Genomic DNA, 8,302 nt, shown 5'->3' with positions numbered 1-8,302 from the left:
GGTATAACACTCGAGCCAACTACAAGAAGAAGATGGAAGGTCTTGAATAAGAGAATCGTGAGCTACGTGAAGAGGTTGTTACTTTGAGATCTGGGGTGGAGCGTCTCACTGCTCTAGTTGAGACATTGGTGGCTACTCAGAATCAGAATCAGAATCAGGTTCCTACTCCCTCCAGTGCCCAAGCTCAAGGTCAGGCCACTACGATCTCTGAAATCACTGATACAACAATTCCTGCTGTTCTTGCTGTTGCTACTCAACAACGTATGCCTAATGGATATCCCTGGGGTATGCCTGTAGGTTATCTGTTTGTTCCTAAGATGACTCGTCCTTTGACTCCTGTCATGGTCACCACGTCTCCTATTGTTCATACTGGTCCTTTTGTCCCAAAGCCCATTTATGATGCTGCGCCAAGTGAAGGTTTTGGTATTCACGACAGAATGAATGGTTTCCAAGATTAGTTTGAAGAACTGCAAAAAGAGATGAAAGCCCTGCGTGGGAAAGAGTTGTTTGAAAAGAACGTTCATGATCTCTGCCTTGTTCCCAATGTGAAAGTACCTGCTAAGTTCAAGTTGCTTGAATTCGAGAAGTATAAGGGAAATTCCTGTCCTCAAGCACATCTGGTGATGTATGTAAGGAAGATGTCCACTCACACTGATGAGCAACGTCTGTTGATCCATTATTTCTAAGACAGTTTGACTGGAGCTGCTTCTAAGTGGTATATGGGCCTTGATAGCAGCCATATTCGTACTTTTAATGATTTAGCTGTGGCGTTTGAGAAGAAATACAAGTATAATGTGGACATGGCTCTTGATCGAGATTAGTTGCGAGCTATGATGCAGAAAGAAAAGGAATCCTTTAAGGAATATGCTCAGAGATGGCGCGAGGTTGCCGCCCAAGTGATTCCTCTGATTGAAGAGAAAGAGATGACTATGATTTTCCTGAAGACTCTTGGTCTATTTTACTATGAGAAGATGATTGCAAGTTCTCCTGTAGACTTCACTGAAATGGTGGGGATGGGTGTTAGACTTGAAGAAGCTGTGCGAGAAGGTCGTCTGGTTCAGAATGACAATCCGTCCGGTGGTGCAAAGAAGTATGGTTCTTCTTTCCATAAAAAGAAGGAATCAGATGCTAATGCTGTTTCTCATGGGAGGAATAGTCGATCCAGAAGTCAACCTCAACAAGTGGTGACAGTTACTCCTGTTGTGAATTCAGTGCCTGTAGCTCCTGTTAATCAACAACCAGCGAGGCGGAATCCGTATCCTCGAGTTAATTTTGATCCTATCCCCATGACATACACAGAATTGTATCCTACTCTAATTCATAAGAAGTTGGTTCAACCAAGATCACCGCCTCCTGTTCTAGAGAAACTCCCTTGGTGGTGCAAAGCTGATGCCACTTGTGCTTTTCATCAGAATGCTCCTGGGCATGACTTAGAGAATTATTGGCCTCTAAAGAATGAAGTTCAGAGATTGGTCCGTTCAGGTATGCTTTCCTTCCGTGATATTGGTCCTAATGTGTAGAACAATCCATTACCGACTCATGAAGTGTCTGCTGTGAAAATGGTGTATGGATGCCATGGGAAGTATAAAGTTTATCGTGTGGAACACATCAGAGGATCATTGGTAGAGATGCATGATACTCTGTAAATATAGACATTATGAGCATAATCATGTTGGTTGTAGGATTTGTTCAGTTAATCCTCGGGGATGTTATATTGTGAGAAGAGATTTACAAGAGATGATGGACCAAGGGCTCATCGAGATTCTGAGAGACATAGATGAAGATGATGTCAATGTGGTTGAGTCGTGCTTTGAAATTCCGGAATGTGTATAAATTGGTTATTACGGAAAAGCTGATGTAGAGCCTCTTGTGATATGTTTGCCTGGATCTATACCTTATAGCTCTGACAAAGCTGTACCCTACAGATACAATGCCACCATGCTAGAAGTTGGAAAAGAAGTCGAGATTAAGCCTCTGTCTTCTATTGAGAATATAGCAGATGTTAGTAGAGTGACTAGAAGTGGACGAGTTTTTACTCAGCCCCAAGCAGATGTGGATGTCCAGAAGAATCCTACGCAAGTGCCTGTGAATATTAATGATGCGATAAAAGTGAATGATGGGTCGTCTTCAAGAAAAGAGATGGATGAGATTTTGAAGCTTATCAAGATGAGTGATTATACGATTGTGGATCAGTTGCATCGTACTCCGTACAAGATCTCTATAATGGAACTACTGACGAGTTCTCTTGCTCATAGGGATTCTTTGATGAAGATACTTGTTCAAGCCTTTGTGGATCATGATGTGACGTTGGATCAGTTTAATGGGGTTGTGAGTAATATCACTGCATGTAATAATTTGAGCTTCAGTGATTAAGATTTTCCTGAGGAAGGAAGAAATCATAATTTGGCTTTGCACATCTCTGTCAGTTGCAAATAGGACTCGATGTCTAATGTGTTGATCGATACAGGCTCATCGCTGAATGTCATGCCAAAATCCACTCTTGCTAAGCTGTCTTATGGTGGCACACCAATGAGATTTAGCAATGTGATTGTCAAGGATTTTGATGCGTCAAAGAAATCAGTGGTCGGAGAGGTTGATTTACCCATTTGTATTGGACCATTTGTCTTCAAGATTACTTTTCAAGTGATGGACATCTTTCCTGCATACAGTTGTTTATTGGGACGCCCATGGATCCACGAAGTTGGGGCAGTTACTTCGACTCTTCACCAGAAGTTAAAATTTATGAAAGATGGAAAGATGATTGTCGTGAATGGAGAACAAGCTTTGCTGATTAGTCATCTCTCTTCGTTCCGTGCCATAGAGGCTGATGAAGTAGTCATCGGAACTACATTCCAAGCCCTGTTTGTTAATGATGAATTCAAAAAGGATGAAGCTTCCATTGCCTCCTTCAAAGATGCTCAGTTGGTGGTTCAGAATGGACATTCAGGAGTATGGGGACAAGTGGTGAGTCTGCAAGAGAACAATAATAGAGCTGGTCTGGGATTTTCTGCCTCAGACAAGTCTGTGATGAAGCCTGAATCTGCTTTTCGTCCTTATCAGGAGATATTTCATAGTGTTGGGTTCCTACATCCGACTCCTCCAGAGGTGGACGCTATTATTGAAGATGAATCAGAGCCAGAGATGCCAAGCTTTGTGACCCGTGGAAAGATGATCAAGAACTGGATCACCATCGATGTTCCTGATTGTACTCATGTTTCAAAGTAATTTGTTTTTATGTTTTTCAAAAATCCTTTCATTCTGCCCAAGATGGAAGTAAAATTGTTGGGGCTTTTCCTGCTTGTTTCAAACATTAAAATCATCAATAAAAGTCATTTTGTTTATGCTTATATATGCTTTTTTACCTTTTTGCTTTTTCTGGAAAGTGGTAACACAAAAAACCTTAAAAATATGTTTTCACTTACCATAATCTGCACGATTACATGTTTGCATATATCTTTTCTTTTCCTGAAATAATAATCACTCGTGCAAATTAATCAATAAAACCGTTGAAAGTAATGAACCTGCACCCTCTCCCAACTTCGAGTGTCCTGTGTATGAGGCGGAAGAAGAAAGTGATGAATGTATTCCTGATGAGATTTCCTGACTGCTTGAGCATGAGGAAAACACCATTCAGCCGTATAAAGAGCCGTTAGAAGTCATCAACTTGAGTTCTGAAGAGGATAAGAAGGAAGTCAAGATTGGGGCACTGCTTGGTCAAGATGTTAAGAAGAGGATTGTAGAGCTTCTTAACGAGTATGTTGACATTTTTGCATGGTCCTACCAAGACATGCCTGGGTTGGATACAGATATTGTGGAGCATCGTTTGCCGTTGAAACCTGAATGCCCTCCTGTCAAGCAAAAGCTAAGAAGAAGTCACCCCGATATGGCGGAGAAGATTAAGAATGAGGTCTTGAAGCAGATAGATGCAGATTTCCTTGTCGCTTCTGTATATCCTCAATGGATTGCCAATATTGTGCCTGTTCCGAAGAAAGACGGAAAAGTTCGCATGTGTGTTGATTATAGAGATTTGAATAAAGCCAGTCCGAAAGATGATTTTCCTCTACCTCACATTGATATGTTGGTAGACAGCACGACAAAGTTTGAGGTTTTCTCCTTCATGGATGGTTTTTCAAGATACAACCAGATTAAGATGGCACTTGAAGACATGGAAAAGACAACCTTTATTACGCCATGGGGAACATTCTGTTATAAAGTAATGCCTTTTGGATTGAAGAATGCTGGCGCGACGTATCAGAGGGCCATGACCACTCTTTTCCATGATATGATGCACAAAGAGATTGAGGTTTATGTGGTTGACATGATTGCCAAGTCTTAGTCAGAGGAGAGGCACATGGAGGATCTTTTAAAATTGTTTCAACGTTTGAGGAAGTATCGTCTCCGCCTAAATCCAAATAAATGCACTTTTGGTGTTCGTTCCGGAAAATTATTGGGTTTCGTTGTCAGTCAGAAAGGAATCGAAGTAGATCCTGATAAAGTCAAAGCAATTCAGGAAATGACTGCTACCTGTGAGCCAATCTTCAAGTTGTTAAATAAAAATCAGGGATGTGTGTGGAATTAAGATTGTCAGAAAGCTTTTAACAACATCAAAGAATATCTGCTTGAACCCCCCATTTTGCTTCCTCCAGTTGAAGGAAGACCTTTGATAATGTACCTCACAGTGCTTAAAAATTCAATGGGATGTGTGTTGGGTCAGCATGACGAGTCTGGTCAAAAAGAGTATGCAATATACTACCTTAGCAAAAAGTTTACCGAGTGCGAAACAAGATACTCGTTGCTTGAGAAAACTTGATGTGCTTTGGTATGGGCTGCTCGTCGACTGAGACAGTATATGTTGAATCACACCACCCTATTGATTTCCCAAATGGATCCGATTAAGTTCATATTTGAAAAAACCGCATTGACCGGAAGGATTGCTCGTTGGAAAATGTTGCTATCTGAATATGATATTGAATACCGAGCTCAAAAAGATGTAAAAAGAAGTGTGTTGGCAGAGTACCTCGCTCACCAACCAATTAATGATCATCAATCTATCATAATGGACTTCCCGGATGAAGATATAATGTATTTGAGAGCTCAAGATTGGGATGAGCCGTTGCCAGAAGAAGGACCAGATCCTGGATCCAAATGGGGTTTAATTTTTGATGGAGCTTCTAATGTCCATGGCCATGGTATTGGTGTCGTTATTATCACTCCACAAGGTTCACATGTTCCTTTCACTACAAGGATATGTTTTGAGTGTACAAATAATATTGCTGAATATGAAGCTTGCATCATGGGACTTGAAGAAGCCATTAATATGAGAATTAAGATTCTTGATGTTTATGGAGATTCCGCGCTTGTGATTAATCAGATTAAAGGAGAATGGGAAACTCGTCATCCTGGCTTAATCCCTTACAAAGATTACGCCAGAAGGCTGTTGACTTTCTTCAACAAAGTTGAATTCCACCACATCCCTCGAGATGAGAATCAGATGACTGATGCTTTAGCCATGTTGTATTCCATGTATAAAGTGAATTTCCATAATGAGGAGCCCCGGATTACAATCAGGCGCCTTGATAGACCTGCTCATGTATTTGCAGTTGAGAAATCAGCAGATGAGAAGCCTTGGTATTATGATATTAAGCATTTCCTTCAGACCCAAGAGTACCCACCCAGGGCATCAAACAAGGATAAGAAAACTTTGAGGAGATTGGCTGGCAGTTTCTTCATCAATGCGGATGTTTTGTATAAAAGAAATTATGACATGGTTTTGCTCAGATGCGTGGATAGACACGAAGCAGACATGTTGATGCATGAAATTCATGAAGGTTCTTTTGGTACTCATGCAAATGGACATTCGATGGCTAAAAATATGCTTAGAGCAGGTTACTATTGGCTGACAATGGAGTCTGATTGCTACAAGTTTGTAAAGAAGTGTCACAAGTGTCAAGTGTATGCTGACAAGATTCATGTGCCTCCGACACTTCTCAATGTTATTTCCTCTCCATGGACTTTCTCTATGTGGGGTATTGATATGATTGGCATAATTGAACCCAAGGCTTCGAATCGACATGGATTCATCCTGGTAGCAATTGATTATTTTACCAAATGGGTAGAAGCTTCTTCATATGCTAATGTGACAAGGCAAGTTGTGGTCAGATTCATCAAGAACAACATCGTCTGCCGATATGGTGTACCAAGCAAGATCATTACTGATAACGGTGTTAGAACAAGAATTGTTCTGATCAATATTCTTAGTTTTGATGATAACAATGTATATGAATTTTGCTCAAGACAATGTGGTACTCTAATCCTATGCAATTTCCATTTCAGGAAATATATATAAAGAATATGCACAAAATCAGCGCAAGAAGCACTGACTCAAAAGGTTCAGCATGCAACATTAGAACATGCTCTCGCAAGACATCAGAAGATGGTCAAGCAGAATCAGAACATGGTCTATTGAGGCATCAAAAGAACTTGAGATCAGAAGCAGAAGCACTGAAGTTCTTATGGTATCACGCTAAGAAGCACTTCAAGGTCAGAAGACAAGAAGATGCTCTGCACCAAGTTGTTTGACTCTGATATACTCAAACGTTGTATCTACAAAGATCAGATCAAAAGCAAGTACAAGATGGCAGGCTACGCTGACTGACAAAAGGAACGTTGGAAGCTATTAAAGGCATAGTCAGTTAAAGCAGGAAAAGCAAGGCTCGAGGTAGTTGACAAAAGAGTGAAACATTAAATGCAATGCTGTACGGATCATGCAACGCATTAAATGCTCCCAACGGCCATCTTCTCAAAACGCCTATAAATAGAAGTTCTGTTGAGAAGCTGAAAAACAACACTCTACACAAAAATACAGAAACGCTGTCAAAGTGAAAAGCTCTCAAACTTCATCTTTAACCTCACTTCATTACTGTTGTAATATCTTAGTGAGATTAAGATTAAACTTAAGAGAAATATCACAGTTGTGATTATAGCTTATTAAGAAGCATTGTAATACTCTTGTAAGAATTTGTTTGCATTCTTTTGTAAAGAACTAGAGGAGATCAAGTTGTGATCGGATTCTCTAGAAGTCTTAGAGGGTATCTAAGCATTGTGTTCCTAGAGTGATCAGGCTGTGATCAGAATACTCTAGAAGACTTAGAGGGTATCTAAGTGGAAATCCATTGTAATCAAGACTGATTAGTGGATTAAATCCTCAGTTGAGGTAAATCACTCTAAGGGGGTGGACTGGAGTAGTTTCGTTAACAACGAACCAGGATAAAAATCATTGTGCAATTGTTTTTATCTTAAGAGTTTTTAAAGTCACACTTATTCAAACCCCCTCTTTCTAAGTGTTTTTCTATCCTTTAATTGGCATTAGAGTGCCGGTTCTAAGGTGCAAGCACTTAACCGTGTTTAGAAAATATTCAGGAAGAGAAAAACGCTAAGTCAAGATGGCTGGTGAGACTCCAACACCTACATCTACATCTGGCTCTGCTGAGCATTACAATGGAAATGGTAACAATGGTTACACTAGACCACCAGTATTTGATGGTGAAAACTTTGAATATTGGAAAGATAAACTTGAAATTTACTTTCTTGGTTTAGATGGTGACTTATGGGATCTTCTGGTGGATGGTTACAAACATCCAGTGAAAGCTAGAGGAGTAAAGCTGACAAGACAAGAAATGAGTGATGATCAAAAGAAAGAATTCAAAAATCATCACAAGTGTAGGACTGTTTTGCTGAATGCTATCTCTCATGCTGAATATGAGAAGATATCTAACAGGGAAACTGCCTATGACATATATGAGTCATTGAAAATGACTCATGAAGGAAATGCCCAAGTCAAGGAGACCAAAGCTCTTGCCTTGATCCAGAAATATGAAGCCTTCAAGATGGAGGATGATGAAAACATTGAGAAAATGTTCTCAAGATTTCAAACGCTAACTGCTGGATTAAGAGTTCTTGACAAGGGATATACTAAAGCTGATCATGTCAAGAAGATCATCAGAAGCTTGCCCAGAAGATGGGGCCCAATGGTGACTGCATTCAAGATAGCAAAGGATCTGAATGAAGTCTCTTTGGAAGAGCTGATCAGCGCTTTAAGAAGCCATGAAATAGAGCTGGATGCAAATGAACCTCAGAAGAAAGGTAAGTCTATTGCATTAAAATCTAATTATAAAAAATGCACTAACGCATTTCAGGCTGAAGAAGAAGATTCTGAAGAATCAGAATCAGAAGAAGAAGATGAACTGTCCATGATCTCTAGAAGGGTAAACCAACTCTGGAAGAGAAAGCATAGGAAATTCAG

The sequence above is a fragment of the Vicia villosa genome, linkage group LG2 (assembly GCF_029867415.1).
Source record: "Vicia villosa cultivar HV-30 ecotype Madison, WI linkage group LG2, Vvil1.0, whole genome shotgun sequence".
Lineage (NCBI taxonomy): Eukaryota > Viridiplantae > Streptophyta > Magnoliopsida > Fabales > Fabaceae > Vicia > Vicia villosa.
Note: the sequence above shows the minus strand (reverse complement) of the source record.